Source organism: Chlorocebus sabaeus, chromosome 10, assembly GCF_047675955.1.
Source record: "Chlorocebus sabaeus isolate Y175 chromosome 10, mChlSab1.0.hap1, whole genome shotgun sequence".
NCBI lineage: Eukaryota > Metazoa > Chordata > Mammalia > Primates > Cercopithecidae > Chlorocebus > Chlorocebus sabaeus.
Genome location: NC_132913.1, coordinates 32556826 through 32580746, shown reverse-complemented (window position 1 = coordinate 32580746; position 23921 = coordinate 32556826).

Sequence of the window (23921 nt, the reverse complement as noted above, 5' to 3'; positions counted from 1 at the left end):
AAGATGAAATTTGGGTGGAGACACAACCAAACAATATCAAACTATTTTTAACTTTTTAACATTTGTAATAACAGTTTAAAACACAAACACATTGTACAGCTATACAATATCTTTTTTCTTTACATCCTTATTCTATAAGGTTTTTTTGTGTGTTTTTATTTTATTTTTTTACTTTTTAAACTTCTTCATTAAAAACAAAGACACAAACACACACATTAGCCCAAGCATACACAGCATCAATATCATCAAAATATCACTATCTTCCATTTCCATATCTTGTCGTACTGGCCAATCTTCAGGGGCAATAACACACAGGGAGCTGTCATCTCCTATGATAGCAACGCCTGAAGGACCTGCCTGAGGCTGATTTACAGTTAACTTTTTTTTTTTTAAGCATAAGTAGGAGTACATTCTAAAATAACAATTTAAAAATATAGCATAGGGCCAGGTGAAGTGGCTCATGCCTGTAATCCCAGCACTTTGGGAGGCAGAGGTATGCAGATCACTTGAGGTCAGGAGTTCAGGACAAGCCTGGCCAACATGGTGAAACCCCATCTCTACTAAAAATACAAAATCAGCCAGGTGTGGTGACACACACTTGTAATCCCAGCTACTCGGGAGACTGAGGCAGAAGAATCACTTGAACCCAAGAGGCAGAGGCTGCAGTGAGCCGAGATTGCACCATTGCACTCCAGCCTGGGCAACAGAGCAAGACTCTGTCTCAAGAAAAAAAAAAAAGTATAATAAATACATAAACCAGTGACGTAGTCATGATTGTATTATTTGCTTTTATACAACTGGCAATACAGTAGATTTATTTATACAAGCATCACCACAAGTACATTTGTAATGCGTTTCTAAACCAACTATGACATCTCTGGGTGATAGGAATTCAGCTCCCTTATAATATTATGAGACCACCATCACATATGTGGTTGAATATAAACTGGAAACTCATTATGAGATGAATGGCTGTATGTACAATAAGACAGAATATGAAATAATGCATTAATTGGGATACCACCAATTGATGGACCCACTTCAGAAGAATAGTAATATTATTCTCTTCCTGGTATTACCAAAGGCAATAAGAAGTGACATTCATTGAGCCCTTCCCATATTCCTGGCTTCTTATCAACCGCTTTGTATGTATTATCTCATTTAGTCTTTAAAATTATGTTATGATATACTTTAAGGGTTGGATAACTGATCTATCATGCCAGAATCTGAATATTTAGGTTTGCAGGCCATGTAAGTGCTCTCTTGCGTAGTCTTCTTGGCTTTCGTTGTTGTTGATTCATTTTGTGTTTACAACCCCTTATCAATGTAAAACCACTCTTAGCTTCTGTCCTGCCCCAAAACAGGCTGCAGACCGGATTTGGCATTTGGGCTATAGTCTGCTGACCCTTAATTTGATAAAAGTAGAACTAGTATAATTTCCATGTTTAGAGGAGGAAACTAAGAGAAGTTAAGAAAATCCGCCCAACTTACACACCTAGAGTCAGGGGACTTCAGCTAACCATGATGACACTAGTTAACCAGGAGCAAACTAATTGCAGGTAAATCTGAGAATCCACGTAAATAGGAGATAAATATAGACAATTTCTAATAAATGCTATATACTTACCTCTAATTGGAAATATCACTGTCATGTCAATTACTTTATAAATGCCTTATTGGATATACTCATAGATATATATTATTTCCACCCGGCACATATAATATTAAATGAAGATGATTTCATGGCCACAGGTAATTAGAAGGATTTTACTTACATTATTTTTAGTGATTTTTAATATTTTCAAGCTTTAACTAAGAATGCTAATTCTCATTCTCATTATTTTCTGTTCCTCAACATCTCTCTTCCTCAGGTTAGAGACAACTAATGTAAATATATATTCAAACTTTCAAACTTACAACGTTAGCTTCACTGAAAAGGAAAAACATGCTGGGCCAAATATTATGTTTTTGTTAAATTTTTAAATTTAGATCTTGAATGGCAATTATTCCAAATTTTTACCAGTTTTTCAAATAGTCAAGAAAGAAAGATATCTACTAAACTTAAGATTTATTAAATTAAATTTGATAGATCAATTTTGTTTGAAGACAAATGGTAATTTTGAGTTACAGCAATTTGAAGTAAGTGTACTCGGGGTTAAAAATCACTAAGCAGGGTAGACATTTATGTGGTGTCTACTGGCACCGATGTTTCTTTTCTCCTCAGAAGTACAATTATGCTGACCATTAAGAAAATAAGCCGAAGTTTCTATTGCAACTCTTAAATGTTCATTGTTCACTGAGTATTTTATTGAAGATTTATTTTTTAAATAGTAATGTTAACTCTGAACATAACAGTAGGAATTAGCTGAGAAGTCTGAGGAATTTGTAAATGATATGCATGTTTAAAATTAGAAAAAAATTCATATCTGGCAGATAAAAATCCTTTGTATCTATATTCTTTTAAATGTGTATTTTAAAAATATATAAATTCACACCCAAATTGAGCAGTAAAACTGATGAAGTAATATATTTTGAAAAATATATGTATAATTTTCTCACTAGACTGAAACAACTCCTTTTATTACCTTGGGTGTATAACATACATTTTTTAAAAACTGACTGCTAGGCTGGGCAGTCAGTTACAGGCGGTGGCTCATGCCTGTAATCCCAGCACTTTGGGAGACTGAGGTGGGCAGATCACGATGTCAGGAGCTGGAGACCAGCCTGGTCAACATGGTGAAACCCCATCTCTACTAAATATACAAAAATTAGCCGGCTGTGATGATACACACCTGTAATCCCAGCTACTCAGGAGGCTGAAGCAGGAGAATCACTTGAACCTGGGAGGTGGAGCTTGCAGTGAGCTGAGATGTCACCATTGCACTCCAGTCTGGGTGACAGAGTGAGACTCCCTTTCACAAAAAAAAAAAAAAAAAAAAAAAAAAAAAAAGAAAGAAAGAAAGAAAAAAAAAGAGAGAAAAATACTGACTACTTATATATTTATATAAAAGTCCAGAGTGCTATCACTAAATATTATATACCAATAACCCTCTCGGTTGATTTTTTTTTTTTAATTCTTTCTTTGGAATAAAAATAAGCCAAAGAAAATGTGTAAGTGTATATATACAAACTGGCTGCAACTAACAAAATACAGGAAATTGTACACACTGTAGATGGAGAAAGAATTTCAGATTTGTATCACAGCTCATTTTTCTGCCTGTAACACCACAGTGTATTGTCAAGCCCAGGACAGCCTGGGGTGCTTAGGAGAACAGATGGCAGCTGGGTTAGACCAAGCAGGAGAGAAAAAGAAGGTGTGACCACCCAGGAAGTGCTGGTAAATTATGCAGTTTGCTCTTCTCACCTTCAGATGAAAAAAAAAAGGTACGTAGGAAGATGCCTGCCAATGGTCAGCACGGCAGCCACGTGAAGGCAGTTCCAACCCGAGGAACAAAGTTAAGTGTAGATTTGAGAGCAGTCGGAAGGTTCTCACGGGAAGTTAGGAGAGGATAATGCAACAGTGCAGCTAGCACCCTGAGACCACCAGTGTCCCTGAAATAAAATCAAAACTCAGCTAAGTTTGCAGCCACAGTTTTTCCTTCGAGAAGCGAGTGCTATTTGAAAGATAGGTGAGATAGAGAACTCTTTAGCAATATGAACAGACACAGTCGTGGAGAGCAGCTGTTCTTCCTTCTCACTATGGAGTGATCAAGAAAAAATAAATATACTTCCAGAATAAAGAATAAAGGAATAAAGCGGAGATCATAAATGCAAGACCATTGAAGTTCTGGGAAATCATATCGAGGGAGATTATGGAAACACCTAAAGGATTATCTTGGAAAGCTTCAAATCATTATATCAGCATTATCAAAAACCTAGCTATTTTATTTACAGACAAAAATTAATGTGAGATAATGGCATATAAAGGGATAATAATATGTCAAAGGAATTGTCTTCACCCTTTGCACTGAACATCAAAATAATTTTCTGCTTCTTGTACACCCTTGTGCCACTCCTATTTTGTATATCGGTCAGCACATTCTGCTTGTATCAGTACCATTTTCCTAACAGCATTGCCAAACTTTTGAGCAGCATTTAGAAAATAATCTCACAGTGCCTAAGACCATGTTCTACACATAATAAATAGGCATCTAGAAAAAAATAAGAAGGCCATGAAGTTTGAGTTCATAATTCCTGCAGTCACTTGCTTCACCTTTGTTATGTAGCTTCACCCATCCCCATTTGCTGCTATGCAGTAAAGTAATGTGGAGGGCTGCCATGGAAGGGGTGGAATTGGAAACTGTTTCAGGTACAAGAAATAACATATCAAAAAGTTCAGAGTTGTGTGTGTGTGCGCACGCAGGCACGCATGTGTGTGTGTGTGTGCATGAGAGAGAGAGAGATAGCAGTAACAGGGGAAGAGTTTCAAGAACTGAAATAATTCATCAGTGGTTGGAGGCATTGTGGAGGGACAGAGGCAGGTGAAGTGAAACTGCCTCATCTCACAAAGACAATTCATTTCATGAGCCCCTTTTAAAGAACAATGAGGGGTTGAGTTTGGGCTTTCTCCTGGGGGCAATAGGGAGCCATTGAAGGGTTTTAAGCAGGGAAGTCTGAGGTCAAAGGTGAGCTCAAGAATGTTCTTCCTGGTTGCAGTGGGAGGAGATATTAGAGAAAAATCTAGTCTTGAGGTTGGCAGGTCAGTTTGGAGGCATTTGCAAAATTCAGATAGGAGATGATGGTGAGTTCCAACAAGATTGGAGAATAATCGAGTGAAATGAACTAGAATCAAGATATTAGAATGTGAGGAACAGAGAGTCAATAAAAAAGAAAGGATGATGTCCACATTTCTGGTTTCAAATAGAGACCACAACAGCTAGTATAAGTTTGGGGGAAAGAAAAATGTTTGTATTTTCAGGACTATATCTTCTGCTTTGGATCCCAAGTTATGGCTTCCAAGATCCACTACCTCCCCTCACACTGTTCATTAATTAGAGGATTCTGCAATAGACACTGGTTATTGGCATTAAAATTGAAGTGTGCAAAATACAAAATGCCCTAAATTATCACAATCAGTAACTCTAATTGATATCAATTAAGGTCCCAAATTCTTCCTTACCTAAAATTAATCTTGTTCCTTTAGAAAATATTTCCGAAAAATATGCAAATTACTAGTATCATATGATTTTGTAAAATAATATTCACTACAGCATTTTCTTTTCTAAATAATACCTTCTACTAAGGATTCACTTGAATCTTTTCTTTATCTGATAATTTGTGTTAATAAAAATATATACATTTACATGTATAATTTGCATACACAGATAGAGATAAAAGTCATAGCTTTCCAAAATTGCAAATTCAATATTTTTGTACTTGCTCCAAACTTTCTATTTACTATTTAGAAGCCTTCCTGCAAGACACAAAACCCATTGTGTATTTTTTTCACCAGACTGCAGGAGTGCAAAAGTGTACACTGTTTCCTTCAAAAATGGAATCATCATTCACAGATGTAGATGTGTACTTGTTATGCCAAGATGAGACAGATGTGGTTCTATTCACTCAGGGACAGGTGCTACGGAAAAAGAGATAAAACATTTGTAGAAAGTGTAAGCAACTGTATCGCTGTTGCTAAATAAATAAACTCTCTGCCAAAAAAACTTTATTTACTTATTTCTCCTTATTTCTTCTGAATGTTTATTTTAAAATCTGGTAGAGCTGAGCTCTATTCAGTTTTCTTTCTCCTGTATTAACAAAAAAAAAAATACAGTATGTACATATGTGTTTGAATATGTTCTATAGGAATAAATGGTACAGCCGACCCAACATGTAATTTTATACCAATGTTAATTAATTCAAAACAACCTTAACCCCCAACATACATACCACTATTTGACACACTTAACTTCTGGCAAGGTCATGTTCATGATCCTTATAAAAGAAAATAGGTTAAAGGGAGGGCCATGAAAATACTAGCAGTTTGGGAAGAAAAAACAAGTCGTATTCTTTTTCTGAGAAATGTTTGGTGAGTTACAGGCTGAGAACAGTACCGGGAGTAGAAATTTGCAGCTGCTCAGCTAGAGCAAAGAAACAGAAGATGATTTTGATTTTAAATATTCGTATTAAATTTGATTCCAAAAGAAGGATAGGGTGGGAATCAGCAGCTGGGAGAGGGAGGCAAGTGGAAAAGATGATTTTGATTTTAAATGTATTTAATCGTAATGCAGAATGGAGAATGAAGGAGAGAGACAGGAATCTGCAGCTGGCCTGAGGAAGGCGGGATTCTAGGTTGGAATATTGTCTTCATCTTACATATGCAGCTTTGGATTCCTGGGACCCAGGGGGACCAGAAACTTGTGAATACATAGAAAGATCCTACAGTTCAGGGTTGCATATAGAAAACTCTGTTTGCTAGTGCTGACATAAAAAAAAATAGTAATGATAATAAGGATAGTTCCTAGAGCAGAATTCTTTACAAGATTGAAAATAACAGCAGAAAACTCAGAAAAGTGTTGTTCATAGAGTTCCTACAGTTTAGGAGTTGCATATAGAAAACTCTGTCTGCTAGTGTTGGCATAAAAAAATAGTAATGATAATAAGGATAGTTCCTAGAATGGAATTCTTTCCAAGATTGAAAATAACAGCAAAAACTCGGAAAAGTGTTGTTGATAGAGTGGTCTGATATAAACAAGCACTTTGGTTATCTGATAATTATCTTTATTACATGAAAAATTTTTATGATCATCCTTTAAGAATTAGGAAACCAAAAATATATTGACCATTAAAATGGTAGCAAATATAATTTACTTTTCTGTTGGTGATTTTGAAGTCAATTTAGGAGCTCACAGAATCTGAGAACATTATGTCAAAAATATACTTTGGACTTGGTAAATGTTTGTGGAATAAACATAAAAATTAATCAATAAACAATTATTACCTCATTTTAGATATGGAGGTTCTAAACATGTATTGAGTCTATAATATACTCTAAAGGTTGCTTTGTATATTAGCTTATTTTCTTGTTATTAGTCTCACAAAACACAGTGTCAAGAAAAATCCAGTTAAACTTTCTTTTTTTGTCTTCTGAGTAACTGTGATTTTAACATGTGAACCTCTCACAGCCCATTGTTGATATTTAAGATGCTATTTAAGAAGTCTCCCCCTAAATCCCCACCAAGAGAAACAATGACATATATGTGCATATATATGTGTGTATACATATGTGCATATAGGTGTGTGTGTATATGTATGCACACATATATAGATATATATGTTTGTATGTTGATAATGTCCATAGTGTGGAAAAGATGCCTACCAAATAATGGATTGCAACTCTTTCTACTCTTCCACTGAGAAAGTTAATTGTTTGTTTATTTTAAAGTTTGACTTTTTTTATTTATAGAGATCCTCCTGCCTTAGTATCCCAAAGTGCTGGGATTACAGGCATGAGCCTCTGTGCCCAGCCTAAAGTTTGAAACTTGGTTATAGATCCCAGATCCTTGTAATCACTAATAAACAAAACATGGATGGATTTCTTATACCACATTTTTCAGAATGGGAAGCCAAAATCAGCCAATATTTTTATGGAGTAATTTATATCTCAAATCTAAATTGAAGTCATAATTGCAGCTAAAGAATCATTTGCTTTTAACATGAAAATGTAAGTGTGAAATAAATAAATTTCAAAGCATCAAATTCATTTTGCTTAGGGTTATTTATTGCTTTAAGGTAATTTTTTTAAATGAGAAATGGATTAATTTTAGACCCAACCCCTATGCTAATAATGATCACCCCCTGAATACAATATATAACTTATCAATAACTAGTCATGTCTTATTTCTTGCCAAAAAACTTTCATTGGAAACCGTGTTAAAAAACTGAACACTGCACAATTACTCACATTGTGAAATAGGTAGTGGTGGTGGTGGTTGGACTGCAGGTTGGGAGAATCATTGCACAGGAAGAACGCATGGCCAGAGTTGGGGGAACAACACACTGGGGCCTGTCAGGGAGTGTGGGAGGGGAGAGAACATCAGGAAACATAGCTAATGGATGCTGGGCTAAATATCTAGGTGATGGGATGATCTGTGCAGCAAAACACCGTGGCACACATTTACCTGTTTAACAAACCTGCACATCATACACCTGTGCCCCTGAAGTAAAAATAAAAGTTGGAAATAAAAGAAAAGAGAAAGAAGAAAAAGAATCTCTCTTTATGTTTTAAAGTCCATTTCATTCACCAGGTGGGGGCTTTATCCATGTTTTTCAAAGCTTGACCAATGAATCTAGCTTAATACAAATATTTCTCTTTGTAGGCAGAGTAGTCAAAGCCTTAACTGGTTTAAGTCCAAGTAAGAGATCTTAGTTTGTCTGAATGCCAGAAAGCATACAAAAAAATAATTATCAAGGGCATAAAATTCATCTTTATACTCATCAAGAAACACTGTGAAACAATGAGTATCCATTGTTCAATGTCATTCTGGGTACTCTTAGCAGTTATCGAATTGGAAATATACTATTTTATTTTATTTTTCTTACAATTTCTGTCAATACAAGTCATAAATGTAAGCTGTATTTTTCCCTTCCAGTGAAGCTAGAAGAAGCAAGTTTATAAAAAATACTGTTACTTTCTTACATTTATATTTTGTACAACCCAGCATTGATTTGCTCCTTATTTAAGCAACATTTTCTTGATAAATTAAAAAAGCAGCAATAGCCATTACTGCAGGCTATATACAGCCTCTAATATCACTTAAGCATATTACAGAATATAATATCTGGTACTTAACGACTAACTTGCATATGAAAGCTCACATAATGTCTCATAAAACCCTTAAAATGGCTTCAGTTTAAGAGTCTCTTTAAAAAAAAACACCTTCAGGGAATATTGTAAATGAAGTAGCACTCCAGCCTTGGAAAAAAAATTCACACACTTGCAGAAATTTTTAATATAAATTGAACACATTAAAAATTAATTTTGCATGACCATTTCGCATTGCGGTGCCAATGCATAGTTAAGATAAGGCCTTAACTCTTCTTTGTTTAAAGTAACATGGAAGCTCTTTGCTTTCTCTCTTTGCTTTCATCTGTATATAATTATTATTTTCATTAATCAGAAAATGGACCCCCATTTTCCTATTCTGACAGTCTCAGCTGGAGTTGAAGGAAACCCCACCTGAGTCACCAGGGTAACTTAACCATAAACTTCTAGGAAACTCATTAAAGAAAGGTGTGAGCTGACAATTAACTAAGGCAGTTTCCATCATCCTCCCCTTTCTTAAACTGAGGGTCTTCGGAGAAAAGCCTCATCATCAGAAAAGTAGCTTTGCACCAAAAAGGAGACCTGTTCTCGCTTTGCCATTGTGTTCCTCTTCCCAGACCCTGGATTTGTCTCTTCTCACTTGCTTTCAGCTGGATCAGCTTTCTCCTTGAAGATTTGTGTGGCTTTTAGCACTAGCATTTGAGAGGTAACACAATGCACATATTCTGTTAAGATATTATGGTTTGATGGAAATAAAAGGAATAAAAATAACAACCAATTGCACTTTTTTGTATATGTGCAGATTTTTTTTACTAGTCTCGTGGCCACAATTTTACAACAACAGAATTCCCAGAGTGGGTATCAGTTGCAATAAGACATTGACGAATGTCTTTCTCTGCGGAGAGCTGGCGTTGCATGGATCTGACACGCTGTAGTTTTCTGTGGTTCTGACATGAGCAGCCGGTGCGTGCTGCCAGTGGCAGCTTACGGGAAGTCACCGGGGTGATTCACAGATTACATCTCTAGTGATCAATTTTTAAAAGGTGGGGAAGGAGCTGACCTAAGAAAGTGCCCTGGACCTTGGGTCAGAAGTGCTATATAAATCTAGCAAACAAACAAAGAAATAAAGATATCAAGAGTATATTTTCACTGTTCAAATCAAATATTTTACTATGCAAATCTTAAAAGCTGAAAACATAATGGGAAATCACAGGCTTAGTTCAGAATCTATTGTTTATCTTACTTGGGAAGGAATAGGGAGTTTTGGGTCAGAGGGGACAAGTTTAACAAGACTATTTCCTTAGCCTTTTTAGGCTTCCAGAAGACCTTTTGAAATATTGGAAAATGTATTCCCTAGTTCTCCTAATTCCTGCACTCCATGTTAATCCAACTTAAGGTACACAATAACACAGATTCCAAAGCCCTTGAAAAGACATGTATAACTGACTGCCAAAAAGGTATTAGACTGTGGTACTGTCTTATCTTGAAAAAAATCATTCGAACTGTAAAAACATAGTGAAGCCAATCTGTCTGGAAGATTTGGAAAGAACTGTCCAACTGCTTACAGAAACATACACACCTTCTAACATACTCACCTAACACACTAGTTTACCCACCAAGCATCAGGTACTGCGTGCAGACTTGTTTCCAAAAACCCACAGTCTGGTTTTCCATTGAAATGTTTCCAGTCAGACAGATTTTCAACCATTGGTTTACAGCAAAGCAAGAAACAATTCCCCAATCTGTAACTTCATTCATGTGAGTAGAGTGTATTTCTTTTTCTTTTTATGGGAAGGTCATGATGAGGGTAAAGACTGGCACAACTAGACATTGTATAGTCATGGGTGGTCACAGGTAATCCAGGATCCCCAAAGGCACTGAACTTAAAATGTGTGCAAAAGAATCTCTACAGAAGCAGCCTCCTTTAGGATGTTAGTATGCTTCAAATAAGAGCCATGTAAAATTATTCTCTTTCTCTCTCTCCCTATCTCTCTCTCTCTTTCTCTCTCTCTCTCTTACACACACACACACACACACACACACACACAGACACCACACACGTACACACAGTCAGAGGTGATCCATGTAAGTCCAAATTTTTAAAAGTCGTGTAAAATTATTTATACTTCTTAGAGGCTATCTCTTAAAAATCAGCTGGTACTATATGTTCAGCTGATAGTGGAAGCAATGGGGATACAAGTATCTATATGAATAAAATAAAGGTAATTTTTTATTTAATTACTGCTTATTTTAGAGTGTAGAATCCACAAGGAATTCAAAGAAAATAAATATCTAAACTTAATTGGATGGTAACACACAGTATAATTCAGTTTTCATATATTGTTAAGAAAAACAAAAAGTAATCACTTGTAATTGTTTTTGTTGTCTCAATAGGTAATTCCAAATAGCTATAAAGCCACTAAGGCAGAGGTGACATTGAGTTTCTAAATATTCCTCCCCATCCTGCAGCTTCTAGGATCACAAGAATTAGGCAAAAATAATGATCGTATAAGCATGGAATTTGAGTACTACTACCAAATTTCTGGAAGCTTCTATATGTAACCACTTGAGCAATCAAAACAATAAAAATTTTATGACAGAAATTTCAGTCATTAAAACATAAATTACAAAAGTGACACACATGTAGTAACATTACAATCTTTCCCAAGGAGCATTATCTCCCTTCAAACAAAATATAATCTCAAATCACCTTCCTTCCTAATGGAGTATATTCTTGTGCCTTTCTTCAAAGTTGTGAAGAAACTTTATTCCTGACAAGATCCAGTTGATTATAGAATATGACTGGGAAGAGATGATAAATAGCAAACACAGATGTCATCTTCTCAATCACTTCCCTCCTCCATTGTCTGTAATTCCTAGTCCATAATATGGTATCATGAGTTGAGCTGTGCCACTCCCAAAAGTTAGATGTTGAAGTCCTAACTCTTAGAACCCCAGAATTTGACTTTATTTAAAAATAGGGTAGTTATAGAAGTAATTATTAAAATAAATTCATACTGGAGTAACGTGAGCCCCGAATCCAATATGACCGGTGTCCTTATAAATGGGTGACATTTGGAGAAAGATACACACACAGGAAGAATGCCATGTGAACCTGAAAGCAGAGATGGCATGATGTGTCTGCAAGAAAATGACAATATTTGCCAGCAAAACTCCAGAAGCTTAGGGGAAGGCATGGAACAGATTTTCTCTCATAGTCCTCAGAAGAACCCAACCTTGCCAACACCTTGATCTCAGACTTCTAGCTTCCAGACTGTGAGACAATACATTTCTATTGTTTATGGTACTTTGTTAGGGCAGCCCTAGTAAATAAATACAGAACGTTTTCAACATTATGGGCTTCTGGGTCCACTTTGCAGAGAGACAGGCATTAAAAAGCAGTGAAACCTGGTAACCTAAGGCTTTAAAATGGACCCCTATCCATGAGCTTCTGAGCGGCCTATGTTAATAGTGTGGTAGATATCCAAAGGAGCAATTTAAGAACCTTAATTTGGGGTAGAAGCACACGTGACATTGCTTTGTAGGGTAATGGTATAAAAATCAACAAATGGAATGTTGGACTTTTCTTTGTTCGTCTGTTTGCTTTTTTCCAGTGCTTCTGCTGATAAAAGGGGCAAGGATGATAATACACACCAAGAGAAGAAGAAGGAAGCAGAAGTCCAAGCTCTTCACTGAGAACAGACAGAGTCATGCTAGCATACTTCATAAATACTTGCCAAATGAATAAGTGAATGAACAAGTGAAATCCAGTAACATTTCAGAGAGGAGGTAGAATTTTGGATATCCCTTGTCATGAACAACAACTCATTTTTTGCACAAGGTCAAATCAAAGAAAAATAACATTTCTCCAAACGTGGTGATTGTGTAAAACTCTGAATAGAAAAAAAATGTTTAGAACAATTTTACAACCTTTGGAACCAAGTGATAATACACAAGGTATGAAATATGTTAACAATATTCACAGTAATACCGTAACCTAATTATACACTGTCAATTATTTTTACATTTTATAATATATAATAATAACTCATAGAATACATATGAAATATGTTATCAATATTCACAGTAATACTGTAACCTAATTATACACTGTCAATTATTTTTATATTTTATAATATATAATAATAACTCATAGAATGCATAATGGTTTTGAATATTAGAGAGATTCTCAATACTAGAATAATATGAGGCAGGTAAAATGTGTGTAATTATGTGCTCTCTGAAAGAAAGAATGTTTACCTTTCAAGATAGAGTGGTGTTATCTGACTTCCCTTCCAAGGTTTACCTGATCGTTGGTTTCTCTATGGAGACATATGATTTATATATGACACATGCATACACACACATATGTATCTGTATAAATGGACATGGGCAACATGCCAGAACAGTCTGGCACCTGCTGAGAACAAGAGGATGCTTTAAAGGACCAATCTGGAGTGCTTTCCCCACCCCAAGGGGCCTGCTAAGGAAGAAGAAAATTGAGCTTGCTCGTTCTCTTACTCCAGCAAACCATGGTAAAACATTACATATAGTTATTAACAGCATCAACATTCTGTTTCCCTTCTTGCCTTCCTCTTTTAATGTCATTATAGATAAAGGAAAGCAAAATAAATCAACTCTTCTCTTTAATTATTTAATGATACCTAAGGAGTTCCTTAAGGAGAAATATTACAATAAGTGGGTTGAGGTGGGATAGGATTCATGACTTAGATAACTGTTTCTACTCATGTGAGTGGTGCCACACTCCATACTCTACAGTTCCATGCAGAAAGTTTAATCATAGAGATAAACCAGGAAACAGCTATACACACAGCTCCACACAATATAAAACATTTATGTATTATAAATAAATGATATACAGTGTAAATATTATTGCTTAGTAACTAATGGTCAACTCTCAGAGTTAGTGTATGACCTACGTAAAAGATCTTTGTCATTTAATGCAAAATGCACACAAGAGTATTTCTGTACTTTAAAACTTAGAAAGTATATGATCATTAGGCAAGAAAATCAAAAAAATGTAAAGTTCAGACAAAAGCCAAAAGAATGTCATTTCACTTCAGATTTTAGTTGGGTTAAAATAGTACTAGTGTACCAATAAAGATACACATTCAAGTTATAAAAAACAAGAAAATAAGGAGAAAAGGACTAAACTTGATCGGGCCACAAGGTGTCCAGATATTTGGTTAAACATTATTTTGGGTGTGTCTGTGAAGGTGTTTCTGGGTAGGATCAACATTTGAATCAATTGACTGAGTAAAACAGGTTGCCTTTCCCCAATATGGGTAGGCTCCATCTAATCTGTTGAAGGTATAAATAGAACAAAAGGCAGAGTAAGGGAGAATTTGCTCTCTCTGCCTACCTTCGAGCTCAGAGATTGATCATGCTCTCCTCCCACCTTCAAACTCACATTCAAGACTGGAACTCTACCATCACTTTTCCTGGGTCTCCAGCGTGCCTACTGTGGATATTGGGACTTCTCAGCCTTCATAACCATGTGAGTTGATTCCTTATAACAAGTACATATATATACACACACACAGACACACACATTGTTATTCATATATATACACACACACAGCTTATAACAAGTGAACATATTTGTACATATGCATATATATGAAGAAACATATATGTTTCTCTGGAGAACCCAGACTAATATAAAGTTAATTCATATACTTCATGTTTACACATATATCATATAATATCAATGGTTCTGTCTACTAACTGACAGAGATAAACCACTGGCAAATATGATCCATAAATGGGGAAGAAAAAATTATACTAATTTGATGAAACATTAATGGGATGTTACTGAGCTTTAACACATCTTAAATTTATTATTCATTTTGGAAATACTGCCAACAAACATCACCATGATATAAATAAGAAAACTTCAGTTAATCCCATCACTTACATCTACTTATGAGTTTCTTTATCCGAGTCTCCAGAATTACAGAAAACATACATCTATGGAAATCATTTTTTCTTATTTTTATTTCATGGTGGCATTTGAACCACACACTCAATTCAAGATGGATCTTAACAACCATTCATAGAATATCTAATTTCTTCAGAATTATTCAAAGCCTTCAAAGGCTTCTGTGTACCAAACAACAGACAGGAAACCATGAACAAGCAAATTGAAGGAAGCCTTAATACATTAATGCTATGTGAGACTAGCCAGAATGAGGACTCCTCAGGGAACCACTTTCTCCGAAGGTCTGTCCTCAATGGGTGTTCATATGGAGTTAAAACATAAAGGTGTTCCATAAATCATTTGTGATTCTTTCCAAAAAGTGTCATCTTCTTGCATCTTCAAAACTTGCCATCTGAAAGACTGGTAATTACTGGATTCATCTCTCATCCCACAGCTGCCTTTCCTTTTCTTTTCTTTTAAAATGAATTTTATAGAATTATATGCGAAAAAAAAAATTCTGAAGTTTGGGGTATTTAGTTTTCAAAATGTGTTTTTGACCACAGTGAGAATCAGGAACGCCCACATAATGAATACATTTGTAGAGTAAAAGGAAGCGGTAAACTATACCACTTCCCGTCTAAAGGACGGCGCCTGTGCTCCATTTTAGGCTGGGATACTCCGGAGATGTCTTCATTTCTCCTCACTGAAAGCACCAAGCATTCACTGAAAGAGATATTTCAGGCTGAATCACTTGCTGGAAGGTAGGATCAGAACTAATATCTGCCTGCCCCCATGTCCCTAAAAGATCCAGGGGTTAGGGAAGAGAAGCTTGTAAAACAACAGATTCAAAGTATTAATAATTCATAACTAAATCTTCGTAAGGGAGCCTTGTTTTTTTGTTTTTTTCCTGCATTATCCAATGGTTTTTCTCAGTCGTAATTTCACACATATGTGAAATGGGTGGTGAGACATCTCTTTCTGCCAGTTTAAATGGACTAGTTTTATAATGATGACAGATTTTTCTGTTGCCACTAAAGTGCTATCAATAAAACTGGGTCCCTGGAACTTTCAAGGTTAGGGAATAGAAGAGAAAAAAAAAAATAAATCTCTCAAGGAGCTTCTGTCCTCTGTACCCTTAACTTTCCACATCAAACAAAAAAAGGAAGGGAAAAATTGTAATGATTTAAATTTTTTTCTCAAACCCAACTGGAATATATACTGTGCCTTGAGATTCATGCCCTGACTTGAGTAGTTCATGAGTGAGCTACTCCAGGTAGTCAAAGGGCCAGTTCATTCAGCAGAAAAGGAAAGATCCCATGGACAAGTTAGTCTTCTCATTGTGACATCTAATTTATTTATAATTTTATTTTTCAGGCATACCTAAATCACCTTTTCTATAAAATGTGTTCACTTAAAAATATTGGTTTTGGCCAGGCGCGGTGGCTCACGCCTGTAATCCCAGCACTCTGGGAGGCTGAGGTGGGCGGATCACGAGGTCAGGAAATCGAGACCATCCTGGCTATCACGGTGAAACCCCGTCTCTACTAAAAATGCAAAAAATTAGCCGGGCATGGCAGTGGGCGTCTGTAGTCCCAGCTACTTGGGAGGCTGAGGCAGGAGAATGGCGTGAACCCGGAAGGCGGAGCTTGCAGTGAGCCGAGATTGCACCACTGCACTCCAGCCTGGGCGACAGAGCGAGACTCTGTCTCAAAAAAAAAAAAAAAAAAAAAAAAAAAAAAAAAAAAAAAAAAAAATTGGTTTTATTCCATACTCACAAGTTTGACGATTTTATTCAGATTCCCCATGTGATACTTTGAGAGCAGTGCCTTCTTCATAACATGAATCTTTTTTCAAATAAACTAAGTTTTCCAAAGCATCCCATCTCCACTGCAATCTAAGTTGCTTCAGACGCAACACTTTTGAATCTGTATATAATACTGTTACAGGGTATTTATACTAAACTGCAAAAACCCAGGGGGAGAACATTAGGACAGTTGGGCATTTTATTTCCACTGGGTTGGGGGGTCATGTGAAAATATAAAGACCCAGGCCTTATTCTCTCAGTTCTGACTTAATCTCTGTTCTTCAGTTGAGACTGGAAAATATGCGGGCTGAAGACCATGTAGGAAATAGAGTGGACCTGGGCCTATAGGAAAATGTTCAATCACTTGGGGAGAGGGTCACAAGCCAGAGTTCTCTAAAAGTAAGATTTTCAGTCCTCTTAAATTTTAAGGAATATTGAGAAAATTTCCATATGAGCCCTATTTGATAAAAGGGATTCTAGGAAAATACCACTTTTAGAGGCTTACAATTAATTTATTAAATGTATGAAACTACCTGGGAACCTGCATTTCAGTCACCTAATTATAAAATAATCCCCAAAGGCTTTTTTTATTTTTTATTTTTTTGCTACAACAGGGTAATATTGAAACTATTGATTCTTAAAGTAGGCTGTCCAGAGCAGCAGTTTCGGTATCACCTGGGAAACTTTTTAGAAATGAAAATTCCCAGACACACTCTAGACCTGTTGAGTTAGAATCTCTGGAAGGAGGGGCCTAGCCATTTGTGTTTTAACAAGGCCTCTAGGTGATTCTGATGCCTGATTTTGAGAACCACAGGTGTAAATCATTCTGGGCAGATAGCATCTTTCACAGCTTATTAGAAATGTAGCAGAAGAGAAAGACATAGACCTCCTTCCCATGGTGAATGTATTTTAGCACCCACCAACCCTGAGAGCTTTTCTGCTTCCTTAATCAGAAAGGATCAGAGCGGAGCATGGTGCGAGGGAGAAACCATTATTATGTTGTTGTAGCAAGATGAAGCACAACTTCATGCCAAAGCTACCTGAGGGTTGGTCTGCTCTTGCTACAGGTGCATTCAATATGCACGGATACATTAGATACCTATGCCTAATCTAAATCCTCTTTCTGCAAATTAAGCTTTTCCCTTTGTTTAATTTGCAGTGGAAAGAAGCAGCTGGTGGATAAAATTAGTATGAAATATCTTTATGTACTTAATCTCCATGATTTAAGTCATTCCTGAGTTTTCCTCAAACTAAAAAAAAAAAACAACAACAGCAAAAAAACTGTCTCTTCGTATTTCCAATCTGTCCCTTGAACTATTATTCTACTATTTAAGTAAGAAAAAACTAAATTACTTTTTTGAAATCCAGAACTTGTTTTGAAAGAATAAAAGCATTAACACTTACTATATATAAACATTGTTACCTGCTTAGAAGATAGAGACAGAAGCTTTCCAAGGGGACCTGCTAGTAACCAGACCTACCCAGATGACTTTCAAAATATGCCTACTTTTACCCAATTCCTACTTTATAGTTAAAGTTATAGCATGGTTATGGTTTGAAACACCCACATTTTAATTTTTGTTTCTACATTTGTCTCCCTCATTTTTGGGAAAAAGAAGATAAAAAATACAGTCTTGAAATATACTACTAACTTCTCTCCTAATTTCTGTACTTTAAACCTACCACCATTCTGACTCTTGTGTCTTAGGTGACATTAGCCTGGGTCTAGAGCAGGTGTGGACGGGCAGTTCAGACCTGACCAATCAGGTGGCTGCCTCTTCTTACCTGCACTGCTTAGATCAGGGATAAACACTCGATATAATTCAGGCCAAACACAGGCAATACAATTAGATTTACAGATGTTGTCTGAAACTTTTGAGGAAGGAGTTCTTTCTTCCAGCTGGATTTCCTGGAAGGAAGGAATATGAACTATTGGCAGCCATCTGGCCACCGTGATTGGAAATCTACCAACAATAAAAACAATGCAGAAGGTCCCGGGGCAGAATTTCAGCCAGAGAACCAATTAACCCTGAACTTTTCAGGTAAATAAGACAATGATTTTGTTTTATTTTAGGCAAATATTTATTATCATTTATTTACAACCTAATCTGCAGGACGTTGTGACTAACTGGTTTATGAAAAAGAAGGGAGAAGAAGAAATCAATAATGAATCTAGGTTTTTGAGTGATTCTTTTCTCTGAGATTTTGACAAGACTCGAGTTAGAAGGGCAGGTTTGGTGAATGTTGCACTGGGGGTAAGAGGAGTGGAAAACTATGTATAGTTTTTAGCATTTTTCTCTCTTTTTAAATTTTTATTTATTTTTTAAAAACCCCACCTACAGTCTTTATTTTTTTAATCAAGCATTTTTATTTGAGTATGTCTGTGAAACACTTAAAAGGAAACACCTTGTAAGTCATTAATTATATAGCTTTTGAACCTGCTGTAAAATGAGTAGACATGGATATTGGAGAGTCATTGGGATATACCATGGTAGCTACGCTAAGAAAACACCAACGAGGGTAGAGTCATCCAACACTTATTGAACCATTATCTTACTTCCATAACATCAAATGGCTCAGTTAAAGTAAGATAGCAGAAAACTTTCCATTTGACTTGAGTACTAGGACACATTGCTGTGGATAGAGAAGTGACAGATAAAGAAGCAAAGATAGATGCAGATCATCTTTTCAAGGATCTTGGTTGTGATGGAAAGCATTGGTAACTTCATCTAAATGTGTTTAGATAATGATGAAATAGGATCACTACTTGACTTACAACTTTGTGTGAGTTTAAGGGTCCTATTACCATTTTTACTTTTGTTGCCAAAATTGTCTGTTGCCATTTGTTGGGGATTGCTATTTTAATTTAACATTACTTATTAGAAGGTGGGAGTAATGTCCAAGCAGATGGTTGTCAGTAAACTGATGACTACAATTATGGATCAGTGTCCAAATACAATACTCAAAACTTGGTACACTGCATAGCTTCCTGAATGTGACTGCCAAAATAAATCTGGCCTGGAAAGTAATTTTAAGGATTTCCCTCTCTGGCTTAAGTTTTCTTCCGTATTTTAAGCTAACGATATCCATCCTTAAAAAGCCGAGGCTCTGCACATGTAGATAATTATAGTATTTAACACATCTATTAACTTTCTTGATAAATTTATTGAAAAGAAAGAGTATTCCAATACAAAGTTCACGTAAACGCCATCATTTCCATCCAATGCATTTCTTTTCTTTCCGAAAAGATTTTGAAGCTATTGTAACTTAAATTGCTTACTGTATCTATGTTGATCGAGTCTTAAAATATATTCTCACTTGTATTAATTTTCCCTTACTTGATAGTTTTGTACTCAATGACCAAAATATGTGACAGAGTATTTCATGCCTTTCTCACCTTTTCTAATTATGTTTGCTTTAGTTCACCTTTTAGCAGAAGACAAATTATATTTTATTTGGGAAAAACCATCACTAGGCCCTCAGTTTCCACAAAGACCTACCCCCTACTCCTGCTGACTGGCAAAACAAGTGGAAACACAATAAATTGGCAATAGAATTTGCTATACTGTGCCAATTTTCTAGCAAGTGCAATCTCTAATACACTGCTGTCTTAAATCTATCAAATGCTTCATATTTATGAAGGTTTACTTGAAAGATAAGCAGTCCCTCTAAATCCTCCAAAATTTACTCAAGATTAAGTTAAACCAGCAGAGAGTTAGATCCTTAAACAAGAGTCCTCCACCCATGCCTTTACATAGCTTATTTTCCTTGGGTGTTGTAACTGGACAATATTGAGGAGCACCATAGGAAACTGCCTGATGAAACTGATGGCTGTGTCTGTGATAAAGGTGACAGTGAGGATGATTACCATCCTCCTGTTACACACTGCCCTTTTTATAAGGGAAAATACTCTTTTTTCTTTTTTTTTTTTTTTTTTTTTTTTTGGCTTTAATACAAGCAAAGTCATTCTCCTATACATTTGGCTTGTTTTTATCTTCTGGACCATCCCATTTTGGTTTGGCTTTAAGCAGAACTAACATGTTGCTTTAGATACCTGGCAGCAAAGAGGTTAGAACAAGGTCAGGCTGTCTCCTCTGCAGTGAATAAGCAACATTCATTCATTATCTCCCCTGGCCTCATTAAAACAGCTTTAATGTGGTCACCATTTGATGGTAGACATAAGCTTTAATCTTGTGAATATCAAACCCACCTGGGTTACATTTCCTGTTATAGACAGTTAGCCGAAGCAGGTTAATAAGCTAGTTTAACTCCTTAATCTGCAGTACTGTTTAGAAACCAAATTCACTAGTCACCTGCATTTGAGCTCAAATGGTCTACATTGAATCCTAATTTAGCAGGTTTTGTCTTCAAATCTCAGATTGCTTAGGAAACATTTAGTCATCTGTTTAATTTTGCATCTTTTCTTTCTCTGATGTATTATTTTTCAGGTTACTCTTTAGGTCTCGATATGTCCTATTTTTCTTCCTAATCTGACCTAGATTCAAATTTATACACTGTGAAATAGCTAATAAATCCCCATTAAGGTTGTAAAAGGTGAAGGTTCAACCAGTGTATAGTCGTCAAATTCTCATATAAAACTGAATGATCCTTGATATTAATAGCTTGGCAAAAGTATGTTAACAGGTCCTTAGGATTTTTATGAAAAAAGATTTTAAGTCATTTGGCTGAAGGCGACCCACCTACTCTGCAATGACTTGAATAGTTCTACAGTTTTCACACCTCCTAGGACAACTCTCCCTCTCCCAATTAACCTTAACATAGAAATTTTCCCTTGGAGCCTGCTCATAGTTCTAAGTTTACCTGTAATCACTGTACATATTTCTTTTGCGTGTGTGTGTCTTTGCATGTGGACATTAAAAGGGAAAGTTTCTGTTTGAGTTTCGGCTGTTGGAGTCTAGGGAAAGTGGGACATAAAACCCTGTTGGGTTTTTTTTCTTTCTTTCTTCTTTCTACAAGCAATAGAGAGTATTACAATGATTTACAGAGACACGTTGAAAGTAAATTATGTTGTAAACGCCTGTCCCTTGGGCCAGCTAAGAATCACAGGAAAAAAATGCAAAAAGTTTGAAATTCCCAACAGCAAAGGTTGACAGGAAAATATGGTTTTGTTTTTCTATGAGTAAAAGTTACTTTTATGTTGTGTTTTCCCATGAGAAATTATAAACTTTCAAAGGAATTTTAGTCCCTTGCATGCACATATAAGAGCAATTTATCTGGTACTGCCCCAGTGAAAACACTCTTAAGACTTTAAAGCTGTTAGAACTGGGGCTGAATTTCTTCAAGATCGCTACTTCTTATTTGTCCTTGCTGTCTCTTCTTGTCAAAACATTTACTCAGACTTCGAAGAGTTGCAAGTTGGCAACATGCTAATAATATGAAAATGCATTTGTGCAACCCATGTGGCTGCAATTTTTGTCTATACTCATTGCTTATTTAATGAATAATGAAACCTTTGCAGTAGCTATAGTGACAGAAAGACATGCAGCTAATTAAATAAGAACCTTGTCAATATAAAAAACTGCAAGTGTCACCAAGGTAGCTTTGCCTCTTTTGTAGCCTTCCTAAGGCTCAAACGGAAACCTTGTCATATTCCTCTCTCACCTGATGAGCAACAGTTACAGAAATTATGTAACTAGGAGGGTAGCTTAAATCACACAAGTCCACCTTGTGGGTATGAAACTATTTCATTCCCAATATATAAAGATCTACATTTAAGTCTCACACTCTTTTTCTGCCTCCACTTAATTAGAAATTATTCAGAACGATTTTTATTAGAAGTGTATATGTTTTATGGAACAATAAGAAAATAAGTAATAGATGTCCCAAACTGCTACTCAGCCATCTCTGCAACTAAAACGCACATCATTAGATTCTTCAGCAATGTTGTTTAGTACTGGCTGATTTTCATCCAGACATTCTTGATTTGACTCTGCATCCCTGCCCCCTCCCATAATCTCTCTTTTGCCAAAGGTCCAAGTTTTCTCGAGTGTTTATAAACTCTTCTTTGTCAAAATACCAGATAGTCTGTTTCTCCCCTGGCAGGAAGCTGTATCCAGAGGATGTCATTTCAGGGACTGTGAACAGACACGGTAATTCTCTGCTCTCTACCTGTCAAGTCAGCATTTGCATTAAGCCTTGAGTGTGCATAATAAGCAGGATGTATGCCCTCAGTCTCCACTCCATCTAACAGAGCACTCCATTTTTCAGGGACTTTATCCTCTGTAGACCTCACAGTTGTTCTAAAGTTTCTACAAACATTGCCACAAAACCTTAGGAAAGCTAAAAACCTCATAAAGTGCGTGTGCCTTATGTTGAATTAAAGGAACTACAGTATTCATTTATTATATTATCTACACAACTTCAGGGATGAATAGAATGGAAACTAAACCAGCATCATCCTCCTTTTCTCATGCTCTGTTAGACACACACAGAAACCCTGCTGCTACGCATTGTTTCTTTTCCCACCCCTTCATTTTCTCTGCCTTTGATAGACATAGCCTTATTTATGGATTAAAAAGTATGAAGATCATGTCACTTTCTGACATAAATGAAAATATACCTTTGCTCTTAGAGATATATTTAGACCCAAAAACCTCCCATGAAAAGCATCAGATTGAGTCGTTGGCTAAACAGGACGACTTAATTAAAATATCACTGTGAATGCTTCATGGTAAAGAGAAAAGTTTAAAGCCAGTGCTTCATTGACAAGAGGGTAGGGGAAAACGTTGCAAACTCTTTGAGTCATGCGATTTAGATTCACTCCAACATGACCAGGTTTATCCTTAACCTAGGATAACTACTTTAAAGGGCAGAATGTGAGGGGTCATCAGAATCATTCTGGGCATGGCTAATCAATAAAATCTCTCTCTGCATTTCCTCATTATTCATTACCAAAATGGCAAATGTTCTTAAAACATGAATTTTTCTAATGTTTGAATATAACTCATTCAAATCAACTAGATATTTTCCCAAAGTTTAAATGTGGTTGTATAGAAAAGATCTGTCATTTTTATAGTAAAGTACATTAAGCTGCTAGATAAGTAAATAGATAACATGGCGTAATAAAACATATATTTAGTCTTTGTCCCTGGTTCCTGACAAAAACCCTTGGCATTTTCAAGTTTTAGGAGTAGCTTTATTGTGCTAATGAAGTGACTGCTGGTGAGTAGGTACAGGTGGAGATAGTTTCAGGAAAGGGGTTTCTAACCAGAAAGTCTTATCATAATGTGATTAGAGGGTTGGAATTTTGAGTCAGCTAGAGGAGAAGAGGGAGGCTGGAGACTGAGTTCCATCAGTTGGCGAGTGATTTACCCAACCATGTCTATCTAATGACACCCCAATGAAAATTCTGGAATGTGAGGTTCAGTGGATCTTTCTGATTGGCAAATATGTTG